Here is a 20,130-nt window from a genome sequence, read left to right as displayed (position 1 = left end):
GCAGCTCCTGTTGCGGCCATTATCCCAGTTCCCTCATCCCCGAGTCTCGCCTCCCTCCAGCACCGACGCCCACATTCCACATCATCTCGTCTACAGAAAAGAAAAAAAAGGGGAATTTTAACCAGAACTCTACCCACATCCCCATCCATCATCCCACCCATGAAGGAATCTTCACCCTTATTTACAACCCCGTATACAACCAACATCTCCCCCACAACCACATCCCCTCAGTTCGAGTCCAATTTTTCCGTCTGAATAAAGGTCCAAGCCTCTTCTGGTGTTTCAAAATAATGGTGTCGTTCCTGATAAGTGACCCACAGTCGCGCAGGCTGCAGCATGCTGAACCTGACTCTTTTTTTGTGCAGCACCACCTTGGCCCGGTTGAAGCCAGCTCTTCTCTTTGCCACCTCCGCGCTCCAATCCTGGTAAACTCGGATCACCGCATTCTCCCATCTACTGCTCCGCACCTTCTTGGCCCATCTCAGAACACTTTCTTTGTCCGCGAAGGGATGGAACCTTGCCACTATCGCCCTTGGCGGCTCATCAGCCTTGGGTCTCCTCGCCAGGACCCGGTGAGCCCCTTCCAGCTCCAGGGGGCTCGGAGCGGCCTCCGCACCCATCAGCGAATGGAGCATCGTACTCGCATACGCCCCAGCATCAGCTCCCTCCACTCCTTCGGGGAGACCCCGAATCCGGAGATTCTTCCTCTTCGACCTGTTCTCCAGGACCTCTATTCTCTCGGCCCACCTCCTGTGCACCACCTCGTGCGCCTCCATTTTTACTGCCAGGCCCAGGATCTCGTCCTCGTTCTCATTCATTTTATCTCTCGCCTCGCGAAGCTCCACCGCCTGGGCCTTCTGGGTCTCCTTCAGCCCCTCGATCGCCAACAGCATTGGCGCCAGCACCTCCTTTTTAAGCTCCTCCACACAGCTCTTAAGGAACTCCTGCTGGTCCGGCCCCCATGCTGCTCGATCTCCGCCCTCCGCCATCTTGCTTTTTCCCCCTCGTTTTTGTCGCTGCTCCAGAGCCTCTTTTCCCGCCGCTCCACCGCTAATCTCGGCCATACAACGTAGGCCCAGGGACCCCATAATGGATGTCCTCACTTGGAGGTGTGGAGTACTGCCCATGTGTGGTGGTGTCATTGCCCAAGGGTGGGGGTACAAGCTCACTTGGAGATCGGGGCACATTTTCTCAGAGTTCAGCCTCCCAGTGCTAAAAAAACATTCTAAGTGTGGGCTAAACCGGTGAGAATCTCCCCAGGGCCCAAAAAGTGATAGAATAGCGGTGGGGTTCTCGCTGGCAGAGCCGGCGGGAAACTCCCTGCAAAAACCTGCCGCAAATTAACTTTGCTCCAAGAGTCAATAATGTTTTAATAATCTTTATTGGTGTCACAAGTAGACTTACAATAACATTGCAATGAAGTTACTATGAAAGTCCCCTAGTCGCCACACTCTGGTGCCTGTTCAGATACCCTGAGGGAGAATTCAGAATGTTCAATTCGCCTAACAAGAATGTCTTTCAGGACTTATAGGATGAAACCAGAGCACCCGGAGGAAACCCACGCAGACACTGGGAGAATGTGCAGACTCCGCACAGACAGTGACCCAGCGGGGAATCGAACCTGGGTCCCTGGCACGGTCAAGCAACAGTGCTAACCACTGTGCTACCATGCAATTGTTGAAGAAGAGAGTCGGGAAGTTGAATGCCCATATATCCATGTCTTCTATTCTAACATAGAGAATATATTTCCACTTGGGAAGGGATCTGTAACTGGGAGCCGGGATCTGTAACTGGGAGCCTTAAGTACAAAATATTCATCAATAAATCCATTGGGGAATTCAGAAGAAAGTTATTTGTCCTCATGGAGTCACGGTTGCCCTTGTCACTCTGTTTGACCCCGGAGAAAAAAAGCACTGAAAATGGCTGAGGCACGAAAGGTCTTTTTGATGCCTCGCCCTTTTAAATGTTTTCATTTTGCATTTCGAAAACTTTGTGACCACTGCAGTTCTGCATTTCAAACGGGATTCATTTGTTTCACCAGACAGGAACTGTAATTATTGCAGGAAGAATCGTAGCATCTGGACTGTAAGGAAGGCCTGATTAGGAAGCGGGGAGTCCATTATGTCTCTTGGGCCTGCTTCATCTTGGACCCCGTGGCTGATCTGTGGCATCTATTTTCTGCCTCCACTCCATATCATTGACATCTGAATAAAACTATCTCCATCTTGAAAACACCAGTTGGCCCCCAGTGCCTATAGTCTTCGAGGAGTGAGCATTTCCTGTTTCTCCTACCCTCCTGTGGAGATGTGCTCCCTCCTAACTCTGATTTTGAATTCATGTCCCCTCACTCTAGATTCTTCCACCAGATTAAACTGGGTAGTTATCAAGAAACCTCCCAGAAATGTTAGGGAACCAAGAGTCTAGTCGGGGTGTAATTGAGGGAAATCAGTGTCAGTAAGAAACTGGTGTTGGGAAAATTAATGGGGTCAAAGACTGACAGATCACCAGGGCCTGATCATCTACATCCCAGGGTCTTAAAGGAAATGTCCCTTGAAATATTGGATGGATTGGTGATCATCTTGCAAAATTCTACAGACTCTGCAGTTGCTACAGATTGGAGGTTGGCAAATGTAACCCCACTATTTAAAAAGAGAGGGAGAGAAAAATGGGAGAATTACAGACCAAAACAGAAAACATTGGACAATCTCAGTAGATCTGACAGCATCTGGGGAGATAAAGTTTAGAGTCTGGATGACTTTGTCAAAGCTACCTGACATCAGCAGTGGGGAAGGTACTAGAGTCTATTACAAAAGATGTGATAACAGAACATTTGGAAAGCATTAACTGGATTGGACAAAGCCTGCATGGGTTGATGAAAGGCAAATCATGCTTAACAAATCTACCAAAGTTCTTTGAGGGTGTAACTGAGGTATCGCAGGGATCAGTGCCTGGGCCCAGGGTGTTCACGATATATAAACGACCTGGATGAGGGAACTAAATGTAACATTTCCAAATTTGCTGAGGACTCCAAACTGGGTAGAATTGTGAGTTGAGGGGAATGCAAGGTGGCTTCAAAGTGATTTAGACAAGTTGACTGACCGGGCAAACACATGGCTGATGCAGTACAATGTGGTTAAGTGTGGAAAAACAGAAAGGAAGAGTATTATTTAAATGGCGTATATTGGGAAATGTGAATGTGCAAAGTGATCTGGGTGCCCTTGCATACCAGTCAATGAAAGTGGAAGGGCAGGTGCATCAAGCAATTAGAAAGGCAAATGCTAAGTTGGCCTTCATTGCAAAAGGATTTGAGTTCAGAAGTAGAAATGTTTCACTGCAGTTATACACAGCCTTGGTGAGACCAGACCTGGAGTCTTGTGTGCAGTTTTGGTCTCCCTACCTAAGAAAGGATATAATTGTCAAAGAGGGAGTATAGTGGAAGTTGACTCGGCTGACACTGGGGTTGGCGGGGCTATCCTATGAGGTGAGATTGAATCAATTGGGTCTGTATTCACTAGTGTTTAGAAGGATGAAAGGAGCTCTGAGTTAAATCCTAACCTAGCTGGACAAACTAGATAGAGGGAGGGTGTTTTCTCTGGTAAATCTATAACCAGGAGACAATCTCAGGATACGGGACAGACCATTAAGGACTGAGATGAGGAAAATTAGGTACCAAAAACGTGGAATTCTCTACCACAGAAGGCTGTGGAGGCCAATTCACAGTGTATTCAAGAAAGAGATTTTTTAGATTTTAATGGCATCAGGGGTATGGGGGGGGGGAAAAGCGGGAATATGGCATGCAGATAGAGGATCAGCCATGGTCATATTGAATGGCAGAGCAGGCTCGAAGGGCCGAATGGCCCACTCGTATTTCTTTTTTCTGTGTTTCTTGATCAAATCACCCTCCAATCTCATGAACGCAAAGGGAGCACAAGCCAGATTTATGCAATTTGGTCTCTAACCAATTGTCTAACACCCATCTTAATTTATATTCTTTTAAGAAAATGTTGATGCAGTGTGTGACAAGTTACCTGATATTTGGTGTTTTTTTTTATTAACGTTTAGTTGTCAACTGTTGTCTACTAGATAACACTTTCTCACCTCGAAGTCAGAGGGTTGTGTGTTCCAGTTCTGCTGCAAAATTGAGCACAAAATCTAGGTGCCATCTTTCTGTTGAGGCATCAAAACCAAGGACCGGTCACCCTCTTGGTATAAGTGTAATGGGTCACTTGGCACAATCCTGAGCAGGAGCGATCTCCCTAATGTTCAACAACACAAAAAGATGATATATTACCCCGCTGGTTTTCGTGGGATCTTGCTGTGCACAAATCGACTACTGCACTTATTTATTACAGTAATTTTTGGAAGGCTTGAGGTAATGAAAGGTAAAGAAGTGTGCAAGTAGTTTATTTCCATTCCATTCCCTCTGCCCATTCCATTCCTGCTTCTCCATTCTTCCTCTTTTTTTTGTTTCCCTTGCTTCTCTTCCATCTTGCCCTTTGGCTCCTACCCCAACTTTAAACCCCTCTCTTACCATTGCTCTTCCCTTCCCCCCCCCCTTACTCTTTCTCCCCCCCCCCCCCGCTTTCTCTCGCTCACTCTCTCGTTCTCCATATCCCCTCCCCTTCTTGCTTTCTCCCCACCTAACCATTCCCCCTCTCTTCGTTCCTCATTTTCCCTCTTTTTTTCTTCTTCTCTTTATCTATTTCACTCTTTTCTTGCATTTCTCCACCAAATACAAATATTAAAATCATGAGGCAGTGCATTGCTGAGTTTTTAAGAGCAGAGTACCGCTGGATATTGACCCAGCATGTCAATGCTCTGTGGAACAGCAGTTAGCAAATAGAACATTAAACTGTAATGCCACATCAGTCGAGTGCGAGTGTCAGGCGATTAATTACACGGAAGCTGTGCAATGCTCTGGTCGGAGAGTACCTTCAGTGCAAGCCTCATCAGCGAACCCCAGGGAGACGTTCAAAGACTTGAGGTGAGTGAAGGATGGTTCCCTGCAGGGGGGAGAGCGCGCAATCAGCAGTCTATGTGGCTCCCTCAATATCTCTGGTTCAATGTAGGGACGGATTTTAGTGCGGGTCAAACATTCCCCCTTTTCGGTCTAACGTTCTCCTTGTTCTGTGTCTGAGCATCCAGCTGACAAAAAGAGACAGAAAAGCTGCAGCTGCCTGGACCAGCCAGATGTCTATTGACGGCAAGCTGCGAGCACTGAGGGAAACTTCCTCAGATTGGGGAGCCTGATTTTTGTGCAGTGGTGAAGGAAAACATTTCCAGAGTTTAGTTCATGCTTGGAGGTTTCTCTCTCCACTCGCATTAAGGTACTGACGATTTTCCGTGCCAGCCCAACTCTGACATTGCACTCTGGCGTAATTGATTGGGTTCAATCCTGGAATCAAATCTTTTGAAAGCAGCATTTTAAATGCAGGATGAAATGAAGGTGTCTCTATCTTGCGCAGTTGTATATGGGTGTGCGAGTCTTTCTCTCCCTTGTTAATGTTTGCACATGTGCTGAGCTTATATATTTGCGGGTCTCTATCCCCCTTTTGTTTCTCACGCTCTGCTCACTCTAGTGCTGAATATTTCTCCTTTCGAGTCATCCTGTTATCTTTTCTATCTCGTTTCCGATTCTGTGTTTTCTCTTTCTCCAGCATTCTTTCTTTGGTCATTTTTCTCCCCCTCCTTTCTCTTCTGCCCATTCCCACTTCTGCTCGTTTACTTTCTCATCGTCTCACTCTCCTGCTCTCTCTCTCTCTGTCTGTCTGTCTGTCTGTCTCTCTCTCCTCTCTCTCTCCTCTCTCTCTCTCTCTCTCTCTCTCTCTCTCTCTCTCTCTCTCTCCCCCTTTTCTCATTGTTTTATTCTCTCAAATTAAAGAGTCCTTTTCAAGATCGGTGCTTTTATTTCTTGTTTTCTCAACCTTATCCTCTATCCGTTAATCAGGAAGTAACTTGCTGGATTTCATACTTTCTGAATTAAGCTCTTAGATGCTTGAGATAGGTATTGCCTGGTGCCATTTTCAGTGGTACAATGGTCGTCCCTTTAGGTAATAATTGTGGAAGCTGTGGCTGAGTGGGTAGCACTCCTGCCCCCAAGCCAGAATGTTGTGGATCATCCTCCAAAGATTTAAGCGAAAAAAAATCAACTTATTGCTGCCCTGCCAGGAGCTGCCTTCTTTCAAATGAGACATTAAGCCCGACACACAGTCTGCTCTCTCAGTTGGACTTAAAAGATCCCGTTGAAAGAAAATCAAGGGAGTTCTGCTTGGGATTCAGGACAATATCTTCAACTCAGCCAACAGGACAAAAACCTGGTCATTATCACGTTGCTGAATGTGGGACCTTGCTGGGTGCAGATTTGTTGCTTTGTTCCTTAGATTACAACCGTGACTTCACTTCAAAAGTACTTAATTGGCTGGAAAGTACTTTGGGACACCTGGCTGTGTGGGAGGCGCTAGATAAACACATGTCTTTCCTTTTTTATGGCCATTAATTATTATATAATATTATTATTACATATATATAGTTAATTTATTATTATATAATACATTATTACGGAAGCTAAAGAAATTCGGCATGCCTGCATCGACTCTCTCAAACTTCTACAGATGTGCAATAGAGAGCATCTTTTCTGGCTGCATCACAGCCTGGTATGGCAACTGCTTGGTCCAAGATCGCAAGAAACTGCAGAGTGTGGTGAACTCAGCCCAGCACATCACACAAGCTTGCCACCCCCACATTGATTCTGTATACACCTCCTGCCCGCTGCCTCAGGAAGGCAGACAGCATTGTCAGAGAGCCCTCCCACCCAGGCTTTGCCTTCTTCCAGACCCTTCCATCAGGCAGAAGGTACAGAAATCTGAAGACCCACACGTAGGAACAGCTTCTTCCCCACAGCTACAATACTCCTTAATGACTCCCCCTTGGACTGATCTGTTCCCTGTAAGAACACTATTCTCGACGCCCTATGCTGCTCTTGCTCATGTATTTGCATTGTTTGGCCCCTTGTTCCGCACTGTAACCAATCACTGTTTGTCGATGTACCATTTGTCAATGTCCTCTGTTGATTATTCTCTTTGTCTACTATGTACGTACTGTGTACATTCCCTTGGCCGCAGAAAAATACTTTTCACTGTACTTCGGTACATGTGACAAATCAAATCAAAATGCATCGGAACTCCTTGTGCCTAACTTGAGAATTGCTCATTGCAGGAATATTTCTGGGCCAAAGGAATTGCCATTGGGTGGGAGCACAAACCTTGCAGTCAATCCCTGTGTTTATAGACCTTTTTTCGGAATCGTGCTCGTGCATGGACTGATTCTAGGCTGGCACACTCTCAAATCGCTGTTCATGTAGCGCCTTTCACACGGCCAGGAGTCCCAAAGTGCTTTAGAGCCAGTGAAGTCACTGCTGTAATGCAAGGAATGAAGCAACAAATCTGCACCCAGCAAGATCCCAGAAGCAGCAATGGGATAATGACCAGGTTTTTGTCATATTTTAGAATCATAGAATCCACAGTGCTGAAGGAGGCCATTTGGCCCTTGGAAAGAGGACCCTACTTAAGTTGAGGTAAAAATATTGCCCTAAATCCCAAGCGTATTTGGTCCCCAAGATAAATCTTCGGCCTGTGCCCCCAGCTAACTGTGTATCTCCACAATTAACTTTTGAAAATGAAAACCATAAAAAGGGTCACCACAGAACTTCAGAAAAATGGTCACACTCACAGCTGGTAGATACTTGTGGTCACCTTCATCCCGACCTGGCCTCGCTTGCCCCTCCCTGGCCACATTTGCCTCCCTTGGTCAGCCCTTGGCCACCCTTGCTGTTCTGCAACACCAAAATCCCTTGCCGCATGCCTACTTGAATTGCAGGCTCCCTCCCGCACCTATCACAAGACCTCCAGACTCTCATCACCAGGAGCTTGCTGATTGGATTGAATGGGGGGAGCTCTTGGGTAACCAGCGTACTTGATTACCCGGCAGCGCCACTCAGTGAGAATCGCTCGACTGTATCCACCCGGAAACTCTGATCTCTCTGACCAATGCAGCTTTTGGCATCCAGGATTTTTGAAGCTCCAGTTAGCCGCTGAGAAGGGAAACCATTATTCTGGACTCTGTAAATAGAGAAACACCAAAGCAAAACTGGTGCAATTTAATATCGCATGCAGCTTTTAGAAATTATCTTTTTCCGAAACAATTTTACTCCATAGATAAAAGGCCCCACTTTCCAGCAGGAAAAATGCTGAAGCTTTAAAAACACAACCTTGGAATTAGACTCCCCTCCTTGTGTTCTCTGTCCAGATGATAAATGGGCTCCCTCCCTAAAACAAGGCAAAATATAAACAGCATTTTTGTCAGGGTTCGGCAAACTCACAAGGGTACCTCTCCCTTGCCTACTCAGTCCCTATTGCTTCCTTTCTTCTTTAAAAACTGAAATCAAAATTATTCGAATCAATGGTTGGTTGGGAAAAGTCTGCACTGAGCTTACAAAGACTAATTTTAGAACTGATATCTATGCACAATTTTCAAAGAACTGGAAGTGCATGACAATCAGTGTCTCGAGGGATTTTCAATGCAACTAGCTGGCTGCTCTCTCTTGCTGATCAACTCGCCAAGCATCTGCAGCAAGGTTCCCACACCAGATTGGGGCCCTTCTTAATTTATTCATTGCTCCCATGGAAGTTGTAGGCAGCTAATGTTGAATTTTTTTTTAAAGTAAGCGATTGATGTTCTTAGTTAAATGATAGGTGTGAGAATCTGCTTTTCACTTTTTCAGTCTGAACCTCTGATTCGAGAGCAGAGAGGGTGAGAACATTCCCGGAGTCTGATCCCGGAGTCGAAAAGGTGACAGCACTGCTGGAATTGGCTGTCTCCGTAACTGCGGTTGACCCATCACTGGCTGAAGACGAACCTCCCGAATACTTTTTTAAACTTTGCCAGTGGATGTGCTCTGGGTCGGTTCAAAGCTTTATAGTGCTTCACAGTCCATAGTGCTTCAGGATTATATGAGCAACTTGCCACCAGTGCCCCAGACGCTCTTTGGGGTTTTGGTTCAGTTTTTGCCAGGATGCTAGTGTTGCCGTGCTGTTCCCCTCTCTTCCACCAACCCCCCCCCCCCCCCCCAACCACCACCAAATCCTAGTGGTTGCACCTGCCCAGTCTCTGCCTTTTCCAGAATAGTTAGTGCCACTACGGTGGCCGTGAAACAGAGCATCAGACGCAGCAGTAAGTGATCTTTCAGCCCGTGCAGGTTTAATTGGGTCAGGCTGCCCATTAACTAGCACAGACAGCAGTGTGGTGCTGTCGTGTGCCAGGCAGAGCTGGCCCGAATTTCACACTCAGCTGCTTGTAGGACAGAAAAGAAACAAAACTGCTTTTGTGCATTTGTTCAATTGAATGATTATATCTTTTTCCCTATGTGACCCAGTTCTTATCTTCAGAATGTGCTGTTGATACATGTGGCAAGATAATGGGGCCATTATGGAGCAAGCTCCATTCTGGATTGACTCCTGGCAATGAATTAGAGTTGATGGTTAGCTTCAGCTCATATTGGGTTAGGCTGATACATTGGGTTTAGGGTTAATGTTATGGCTTAGGGTTACGAGTCCTATATTATTATGGGCAGCACATTGTCAACAGCAGAAACACTATCTAATTATTGAATAGTTCACAGTAAAGCGCATTGGCTCCTGTAATAACGATCAATTTTGTGCCAGTTAGCCCAACCAGTGGCATCAATAGCTAAGAAAGCAGGAGTGCGTTGGGAATTGGGGAACATGGATTGGCCAGGCTAGGGGCCCGCAAGTGCATTGGGGTCAGAGGGTGGCGTTGTGCATTGCTGGGTTTAGGATTTGAACTATATTGCCTGTTATTCCATGATGGTGGTTATGGCATGTTATTGTCAAATGTTGTTGACCTCCTTGGTTACAATGGTAGATGTCGAAATAGTCTCTTTGAATCTATCAAGATGGAAATTTTCTTACCCAGATGATAAATGGACACTGCACCCTCCCCAGTGCTTCAGTTCTGCAGAAGTATTTGAACAACTAAATTGGAATTTAGTCTTATCACCAGTCAAATTGTCATGTGCTGCAGCCTCATTCCAGAGATTTGAGCACATTATCTGGGCTGACATGCCCAAGGATCAATACGGAGGGTCAGGGCTGAGGGAGCGCAGGACCTTTTTTGGAGGATCAGGACTGGACCATCAGAGGGCCAGTTTTGAGTTCCCCCTGCCTCATCCTGTTGTAAATTCATTGATAGAGATTGGCTGAATTGTCAACAACTCCATTATCATTGGATCATGTACCTATTAAGTAGGTACAAACTGAGCTTGAATGTAGAAAGGACCTGGTCTTTCTAATAATTCCTATGTTGCTAAATGTGGGGAAAGCTTGCTAGCATTGCATTGGCTTGAGATGTTCAGCCCAAATTTTAAAAACTAACTGCTGAAATTATACAGCAGGTTCCTCAGTGTCTGATGAAGGATGGCATGTTAACTTTTTTCATATTGATGTTTTATTGGATCCTGGCTGACTCAGTCAACACCTGATATTTAAGCCTGACTCTTTTTAGATTTTTACATACTGGATGCATCTTTTAAAAAAAAAAAAAAAAAAAGATGTTTAGCATTGAAGGGAATTAGGCCAAGGCACTATTTCAAGTTAATTATTGAGAAGAAGGTGGTGAATCGCAGTCCTAGAAGTGGATAAATTGGCCGTCTTCCATCTTCACTCTAATTTGTGTGTGATGGACAATCTCGTGATTGGGGCAGCACGATAACACAAGTGGATAGCACTGTGACTTCACAGCGCCAGGGTCTCCGCTTCGATTCCCCGCTGGGTCACTGTCTGTGCGGAGCCTGCACGTTCTCCCCGTGTATGCGTGGGTTTCCTCCGGCTGCTCCGGTTTCCTCCCACAGTCCAAAGACGTGCAGGTTAGGTGGATTGGCCATGATAAATTGCCCTTTGTGACCAAAAAGGTTAGGAGGGGTTATTGGGTTGGTGCAGACTCGATGGGCTGAATGGCCTCCTTCTGCACTGTATGTTCTATGATGATGTTGAAGTGGATTTAGCAAACCAGACTCCATTCTAAATGTTGATTTTAGCTTTTAATCAGCATTTCCCTATCTTGTAGCAACAAGCCCTGTTAGCTGAACAATCCAATAAGAGGTGAGAAAGGAAGGGATTTCTTTGTGATGTGATGCATCATTCCTTGCATAAGGCCACATGCTAAACGTGAATGTTATCTGCGCTGTACATATTTAACTCTGTGTTTGCTTTGGCACTGATTTGTGGAAGTGGCTATGAAAAGACTCTGACCAACATGGCAACAGCATTATAAGCGTCCAATATGGGAACCATTGCTTCAAGGATACTCCAGTTTTATCAAAACTCAACTTATCTAAATATTTCTTGTAAAACTCAAACTTGAGATTTCAAGATGCTTCTTATCAATTGCATTTTTTTTATTTGCCAATATAAAGACTTGAGTTGCTAGATGAAGCAGAGTTTAATGCCTTAAACTTATGTTGGCTTATTATTTGGCATTAGCATTTAATATTTGAATTACAGTTTATGCTCTGTAACCACCACACCTGCAGTCTAAGATTGTCTTCATGTTGAGAATGCTTCATGCTCAGAACTTCAAGGTTGCAATGCCTTCATTGATTTCTGGTTGACTGCCCAAATAAGACTTTGAATCACCTTGTGAATGACCGCTTGTTCAGCCACCCACTACCTTCAACATTCCCTCTCCCCAGCATCTGCGCACAGCTGCAGCAACTCTCCCAAAACTCCTTCAGCGGCACCTTTCAAACCTGCGAACTCTACCACCTGGAACAGGACAACAGATCATAAGAATCCCTACAAGAGTAGAAGGAGGCCATTGAACCTATACTGACCCTCCAAAAGAGCACCCCACCCAGGCACATTGAGAAGCATGGGAACAGCACCACCAGCATGTTCCCTTTTGGGTCACACATCGTTCTAACTTGGAAATATATTGCTGTTCCTTCACTATTGCTGGGTCAAAAACATGAAACTCCCTCCGTGACAGAAACATGAAACTCCCTCCGTGACAGGTTCCCCCGCCATTTCCATGGGCAATACTGACCTTGCTAGTGACCCCGACATCCCATGAATAAATAAAACATTGAGCCAAACGCACTCCTGAAGCATGGGGGATTGTGGGGTTTGATTTTCCAACATTCGCCAACTGCTGATCAGGTGACCATTTACAGATTCTGAGGACATTCTACATATCTCGGTACTAGGGTTCAGTACATGCCATCCTCAATATACTGGGAGCATTCTCTTCTTTTAAACCTTTTTTGTTCCTTTTTCATCAGTTTGCATTTGTATAGTACCTTTTGTATCCCCAGGACATCCCAGAGGTGCCTCACAGCCAATGAATTGTTCCTGCAGCCACTGACTATTGTTTTGTGTTGCAACACAACAGTATGATATGTTTTTGGAGGTGCTTATTGAGGGATGATGAGCGAATTCTCCCAGTTGTCGCATAGGGCTGCTGAATAATTTACAGAGGGCAGACTGGGCTTCTGTTAAAGGTTTCAGCCAAAAGACAGCACCTCTAACAATGCAGCACTCCCTCAGTACAGCACTGGGGTGCTCGCTTGGATTGTGTTCAAGGTTCAAATCTTTATCCTTTTTTTAAAATTCAGAGTACCTAATTCATTATTTTTTCCAATTAAGGGGCAATTCAGCATGGCCAATCCACCTACCCTGCACATCTTTGGGTTGTGGGGGTAAGACCCACACAAACACTGGGAGAATGTGAAAACTCCACATGGACAGTGATCCGGGGCCAGGATCAAACCCGGATCCTCAGCACCTTAAGGCAGCAGTGCTAACGCCACCGTGCCGCCCATCCAATCTTTATCCGAAAGGAAGCAACCCAATTTTTCACGCTGCCATATAATGTCAGGTCGCATCCCAGTGAATCTTTGTGTTACCTCAACATCCTTCCTTCAGCATGAAGTCCAAAACTGAACCCATTTCTCACACACTAATTGATTGCAATTTAATTGTATTTCTCATTTTGATGGACTGCATTAGTAGAACTTGCTGTGGGGCTATCTCAAAGCGAGCCATTGATTTTTGTATTTCTGATGTTTCGGAGCAGCTCTCGAGAGTAAGAGGTTAATTGGTTCTGACAAGGATTTTGCATTGTAATAATTAAATGGATGATTATTAATGAGCTGCAAAAACTGACTTCATTTACATGATGCGAATTGGCAGGGATGCAGACTGGAAATGATTTGCCTTGAGCAATGCACTTTTTTTGTAGTGAATGAAAAGTATTATTGATTGGATGTGGTCAAGCCTGTCACTGTGTCCCAAGTGGGCAGTGAAGAAAACAATTAGTGCGTTCCATTTTTTTTTTTTACGTATGGCAACATGTCTGCTCATTATCGTTGCTTTAAAACATAATCAAGATGCATCTTTACCCAGCTCCACTCAATGTAAGACAGAACTTATTGCGTTTAAATAGGTTTTTAATTGTCTTTCCCTTTGTGCTAATGAAACCTTACTACAGGTAATTAGTTGATGTTGCTAGTTTCTGCAGATCTGTCCTCGGCCAATTCGGACCATTTGTGAACCTGTCCATTAATGTGCTTGTATTTATTTTTAAAAATGCATCCTACATTTTATCTTGCAATGTTGTTGCTGTTTATGATCAACATCAAGCCTGCTCAAATAGGGTCATGGTTATTTTACTGCTTCAAGCACAATATAGAAAAGGAAGGAGGAGCTTTACATTTATATAGTGCCTTTCACAACCACAAGTAATCTCTGTAGATGACTTACTGGGTCTGGGAGATGTAGTTGGGAGGATCATTTGGGAAGAATGAGTTGTCTGAGGTCAGTAAAGAAGGAAGAAACAAGGAGCATGCATTTAAATCGCACGTTTCATGACCTCAGGATGTCCCAAAGTGCTTTACACCTAATCCCAAATTCTCTGAATGAGGCCTAGGTTAAAACGCTTTTGGTTCTTGAACAGGGGGCGCAGCGCGCCTACTGAAATGCTCTGGTAGTATTGAAGGACAAGGATAGCCAAACTGAATATTTTCTCTGAAATATTGCTGACCAGGTAATGGCGAGTGTGCCCAAGAAACAGTGAGTAAGTTTCTTGGTGCCCAAGAAATGGCGAGCACGTTTATTTGGAATAATAGAAAATAACACTGATTCATTCCCTTCAGCTCACTGTTGTGGACTCATTTTCAACTGCCCCAATCTTACTCTTTCTATTTCTGGCTGTTTCTCGCCATCGATTGCATTCTCCTTGATACCCATTTCTCCAATCTAGCCCTGTTAATCCATCTAATCTCGCCTTCCTGACTTTTCATTATTGCCTATTTGTAAGGCACTTGGAATTTTTTTTAAATATTTGAAGTTGTCCAAAACTGGTCTGCTCAAATTATCCCACTGATATCTAACTTCCTCTACCCTAAATTGCTCCAACCCCAGGATATTTGGCATTCCTCCATTGGCTTCATTTTGCCATTGGCGGCCATGCCTTTAGCCATACAGGCCATTAGCTCTGAAATTCTTCCTTTTAAACCTCTCCACCTTGCTCTTTAAGAGCATGCTTTTAAGATGCTCCTTAAAACCAACCTCTTTGACCAAGCTTTTGGCCACAAGTCCCGTAAGATGTGCTATTAGGTAATTTGGACATTCCGAATTCTCCCTCCGTGTACCCGAACAGGCGTCGGAATATGGCGACTCGAGAATATTGACAGTAACGTCACTGCAGTGTTAATGTAAGCCTACTTGTGACAATAAAGATTATTAGTAGTAATATCTCCATGTGGCTGTCATAACTTAATTACTACTGTGAGTTAGCACAGTTGCCTCAAGGCGCCGAGGTCCCAGGTTCGATCCTGGCTCTGGGACACTGTCTTTGTAAAGTTTGCACATTCTCTCCGTGTTTGCGTGGGTTTCGCCCCCACAACCCAAAGATGTGCAGTTTAGGTGGATTGGCCAAGGTAAATTACCCTTTAATTGGAAAAAAAAATTGGATACTCTAAATTTTTTTTAAATTACTACTGTGAAATGCAGTGTTACATTCCAACTGCATTAAAAGTGCTATATAATGTATATACTCAGGGAAACGTTGATCTTGCGTATACGTCAAGCCTAGAAGAGCAGCATTTTTTGTATTTCTAATGTAAAGGTCGACCTTGGGTTTTCAGGATCATACCACGTTGTGATTATCAATTACTTATCAATACTTACTATGGTTCATTAGTTTAATTCTAGTGCATTCTCCCAGCCAATTGATAAGACAAATTATCTATCATGATGCCTTTGAGAAAGTGAGGGCGGCACAGTGGTTAGCACTGCTGCCTTACAGCTCCAGGATCCAGGGTTCAATTCCAGCTTCCGGTGACAGTGAGGAGTTTTGCACTTTCTCCCTGTGTCTGCGTAGATTTTCTCCGGGTGCTCCGGTTTTCTTCCATAGTCCAAAGAAGTGCAGATTAGGTGGATTGGTCATGCTAAATTGCCCCTTAGTTTGCAAAACGTTAGATGGGATTACTGGGTTACGGGGTAGGGTGAAGGCATGGGCTTAAGTAGGGTGCTCTTTCCAAGGGACGATGCTGACTCGATGGGCCGAATGGCCTCCTCTTGCACTGTAGGGATTCTATGAAGAATAAGAAATACGCAGATCAATGTAAAATGGAGTTGTAGCATTCGCCGAGAAAACTAATAATTGTGCAGCAGCAAGGGAGTTTAATATTTGAGAAAATAAGTAGAGTTTGGATGAAAACTTCCAATAAACTCCAAAAAAAACTGCTGAAGAATAAGTGTCAGCAGAGGACAGCAGTACATGTGGCCTCGCCTGGAGAAAAAGATGGCAGAATGAGTTGGTCCGCTTTGGTAAAATGATTATCTTATCACCCGCAGAGCCTTCTGAGTCCATGCCTTCAGAAGCGAACATGGTGTTTCAGAATTCGAGGCCGGTGCCCTCCAGGGGCTTGGGAGTTGGTGACCTCAACTGGACCAGTGCTGACTCAATGGACCGAATGGCCTCTTGCACCATAATAATTCTGATTCTGAGTAGTGCACGAGATTCATGAAAGGGCACAATTTAGTACTCGGTTTAGTACTCGGTCAGATAACACAAGTTTCCGAGTCTGCCACCTGAACTTGATAAAATCATTGACATCGAAAGAAGGATGCATATTAATTAGTCTACATGGAAAATATGGATGAAACATGGACGAACTTTGACATGTTAGCAAACAAGACCAAGAAGAACAGTTCTTGCAAAGACTGGGCACAAGAAGACCAGCTTCACCAGTGGTTCCATTTTATATGGCAGATGGCGTGACATTAAAGCCGTTGGTGATATATGAACATCGAACTCTCCCCAAAGAACTTTCAAAAAAGGCGCTACCATCCAGGTTCACAAGGAAGGCTTGACTGGTCAAGGCAGTTGCAAGAAATATAGAATTTGAGACCATCTGTGACATGCTCAGATCCCACCTTTGTTGACGATGTAGTACATGGCATGATATCAACCAAATTGCACGGCAGTTACACCTGGCATTCTTAAAAGTGTTGTTCAGCCTGGTAGCACCAAGGATGATTTCTTGTGGAATGATGATGCTGATGTAACCGGTATTAGCGATGAGGAAGATGATGATGTGGATTATAGGCCAGTCAATATAACCTTGGTGGTGGTCAAGTATCTAGAAAGAATTCTGAGGGACAGAATATGTCGGCACTTGACGAGATATTACTTATTCAGGGCTCGTCTGTGTGGATTTGTTCAGGGAGGTGGTGTTTAAATTTTTTTTAAAATTTGCATTAGGGCAGCAGGGTAGCGCAGTGGTTAGCACTGCTGCCTCACTGCGCCGAGGTCCCAGCTTCAATCCCGGCTGAGTCACTGTCCATGTGAAGGGTTTCCACGTTCTCCCAGTGTTTGTGTGGGTTTCGCCCCCACAACCCAAAGATGTGCAGGGTAGGTGAATTGGCCACGCTAAATATCCCTTAATTGGAAAAAAATTCATTGGGCACCCATAATTTATAAAATTGTATATTTTTATTCTCCTTTTTCACATTTTTATCCAAATTTACACCCACCAACAAACAATCAATGGTAAAAAATACAATGTCAGTCCCCTGGCCAACGATTCCTCCCTCCCACCAACCCCCAAACAACCCTCAACATTTTAAATACAAACATCAAAGAAAAGGATTCACAAATCCACCATCCATCCATACATAGTCACCAACAACATATACACAGTCCAACCCCCCCCCCTAATGTCCAATGTCAACTAATTCTTGAAAGTGCATAATAAACCAGGCCCATGAATTGTAGAACCCTTCCATCCTTCCCCTCAACTCAAACTTCACCACATCAAGTACTAAAAACTCCAACAGATCCCTCTGCTACGCCCAGGCACAGGGTGGAGAAACTGACCTCGACCCCAATGGTGATCAGCGAGGCGAAGGTTCTGCTTCCAACCCCGGTCGATCCGATACCCCGAATATGGCCTCCAGAGGACCCGCACCTCGCATGTACCACCTTCGAAATTGCCCTGAACACCTCCCTCCAATACCCCTCCAGCCTTGGACAGGACCAAAATATATGAATGTGGTTTGCAACCACATTCTCTCCGCAACATTCACAATCATCCTCTACCCCCTCAAAGAATTGGCTCATGCTCGTCTTTGAGAGGTGCGCCCTATACACCACCTTCAGCTGTATCAGCCCCAACGTCGCACACCAAGTTGAAGCATTCACCCTTCGGAGCACCTCACACACCACAACCCCTCCTCCATGCTCTCTCCCAACTCTTCCTCCCACTTTGCCTTAATCCCCTCCAGACTTCTCTTCTCCAAGAATCGCCCATAAATCGCTGACACCACCCCCTTCTCCATTCCCTCTGCCGTCAGCACCTCCAACAGTGTGGAGGCCGGCACCACTGGAAAGCTCTATCTCCTTAGCGAAATCTTAGACCTGCATGTACCTAAACATTTCCCCCTGCCCCAACCCATATTTCGCCCCCAGCTCCTTCAATCCTGCAAACCGGCCCCCTGGTAACAAATCCTTTAATGCCCTGACTCCCTTCTTCTCCCTTGTCTGAAAACTCCCATCACACTTCCCTGGCTCAAACCTGTGATTCCCCCGAATTGACATTTCCCTTGACCCCGCCCCCAGCCTAAAGTGCTGGCACAACTGCCCCCAGATTTTCAATGTCGCTACTACTACCGGACGAGTATTTCCCCAGGGTCATCGGGAGTGGCGCTGTTGCCAATGGCATCAGCCTCGACCCTCTACACAGACCCTCCTCCATTCTAACCCACTGGGAGTCGTCGTTTCCCCCCCCTCCCCTTTAACCCAGCTCCTCACCTTCTCTGCGTTCGCTGCCCAGTAATAATATAATAAATTCGGAAGACCCCAAACCCCCGGTGTTTAAATTTAATCAAATCTTTTCTGGAGGTAACCAGGAGTGTTAATGAGGGTAATGCATCTGATGTGGTCTATATATGGACTTTATAGCAAGACTATAAGTCCCTCATGGCAGGCTGGTCAAGTAAGGGCCTATGGAATCCAAGGGCAAGTGGCACATTGGACCCAAATTTGGCTGAGAAGTACGAGCCGTGGGCGACTGTAGAGCAGGCATTGTCAAACTCGGGCGCTCGACCCGCGGGCGGGTGGCGGGTGGCGGGAGGGTGCCAGAGCCATCCGTCGCGGCGCTCCCAGTCGCGCAAATCTGCACGCAACAGCCGCAACAACCAGCTGTTAATAACTCCAGCTGCAAGCGGCCTTCAAAAATGGCCACGAACATGTTTATATTTAAAAGAAATTTTTTTTTAATGCGGCCGCACTGCGCATGCATGCCAGATCATCAGCGCGCATGCGCAAAACTATGTGCATGCGCGCCGATGATAGGGCACGCATGTGCAGTGCGGCCGCTTTTTTTTTAACGGTCGCAGCTTTTTGTTTTACAAGTTGCAGGGTGTTTTATTCATTTATTTTATTTTATTTTTTTACAAGTTCGGGGGGGGGGGTTTATTTGATAAAATTTTACAGGAAAAAAATGCAGAACTTTGGACAGATGAGACTCCATTCTTTCCAACACCGGAAGGCTTCACCTTCACACAACAGGTTCCATTGGAGGAGCGTGTACGAGGGCCAAAGGGACCCAAATCCATTTCCTCCATTTCTTTCAGCAGCAAACAAGGTAAGAGAAAATGGTGGGTCACGCAGGTCAGCCGGCGTAGGCCGCAAAGGTCGGCTGGCATGGGTGGCAAAGAACGGCCGGCTTGGGCCGCGGAGGCCGGCCGGTGTGGGTCGCGAAGGTCGGCTGGCGTGGGTCGCGAAGATCGGCCGGGTTGGGTCCCGAAGGTTGGCCGGTTGGTAAAAATGGGTCCCAGGAAAAAAAGTTTGGAAAGCACTGCTGTAGCGGGTAGTTTCTGTGACTGAAAGTTTATTTCCAGTGGGCTCCGCAGGGCTTGGTACTGGTGCCTTGCTGTTTGTTGTGGACATTAATGATTAGGACTTAAAGACTTTGAGTATGTGTAAGAAATTTGTGGATGACACGAACATTGGTCGGGTGCTAAAAAGTGAGGAGGATAGCTGTGGACTAGTCAGGTGGTAAAGCAGTTGGAAATGGAATTTAACCCAGAAAACTGTCAGGTAATGCACTTGGGGGGGGGGGGGGGGGAGGAACCAAGGCAATGAATAGTAGGATCCTGAAAAGCATTGAAGATCAGAGGGACCTTGGAATGCAAATCAACAGATCCCTGAAGGTGGCAGGGCCGGTAGATAAGTGGCTAAGAAGACATATGGGGTGCTTGCCTTACTCGAGGCATAGAATACCAGAACGGGGAGGTCATGTCGGAACTGTAAAACGCTTGTTAGATCACAAATGAAGTACTGCCTGCAGTTCTGGTCACCATATTATGGGAAGGAGGAGATTAACTCGGATGTTGCCTGGGCTGGAGGGTCTGAGCTCTGATTGGCTGGAGCTGTTTCCTCAGAGCAGCAAAGGTTGAGGGGACCTGATCGAGGTGTATAAGATTGAGGGGCATAAATAGGGTGGATACTATATTATTCTCTAAGTCTGAATAAAGATTGTAGACTTCCAGT

At 45.5% G+C, this 20,130-nt stretch overlaps 1 protein-coding gene across 7 annotated transcripts in view; it reads left to right on the top strand.

Annotated features, from left to right (window-relative positions):
- Positions 1-20,130, top strand: part of ppfibp2b (PPFIA binding protein 2b) — a 347,825-nt gene that overhangs the window by 62,590 nt on the left and 265,105 nt on the right. Inside the window, exon 1 of one of the 7 annotated variants that reach the window (XM_072466207.1) lies at positions 4,884-4,984. The exons of the other annotated variants lie outside the window; for them this stretch is intronic. The gene's annotated coding sequence lies outside the window, so the exon portion shown is untranslated. Of the gene's footprint in view, positions 1-4,883; positions 4,985-20,130 lie in introns of those variants that run through there. 7 annotated transcript variants of the gene reach the window in all.

The sequence above is a fragment of the Scyliorhinus torazame genome, chromosome 10 (genome assembly GCF_047496885.1).
Source record: "Scyliorhinus torazame isolate Kashiwa2021f chromosome 10, sScyTor2.1, whole genome shotgun sequence".
Classification (NCBI taxonomy): domain Eukaryota; kingdom Metazoa; phylum Chordata; class Chondrichthyes; order Carcharhiniformes; family Scyliorhinidae; genus Scyliorhinus; species Scyliorhinus torazame.
Note: the sequence above shows the minus strand (reverse complement) of the source record. Positions and strands in the feature narration are given on the sequence as shown.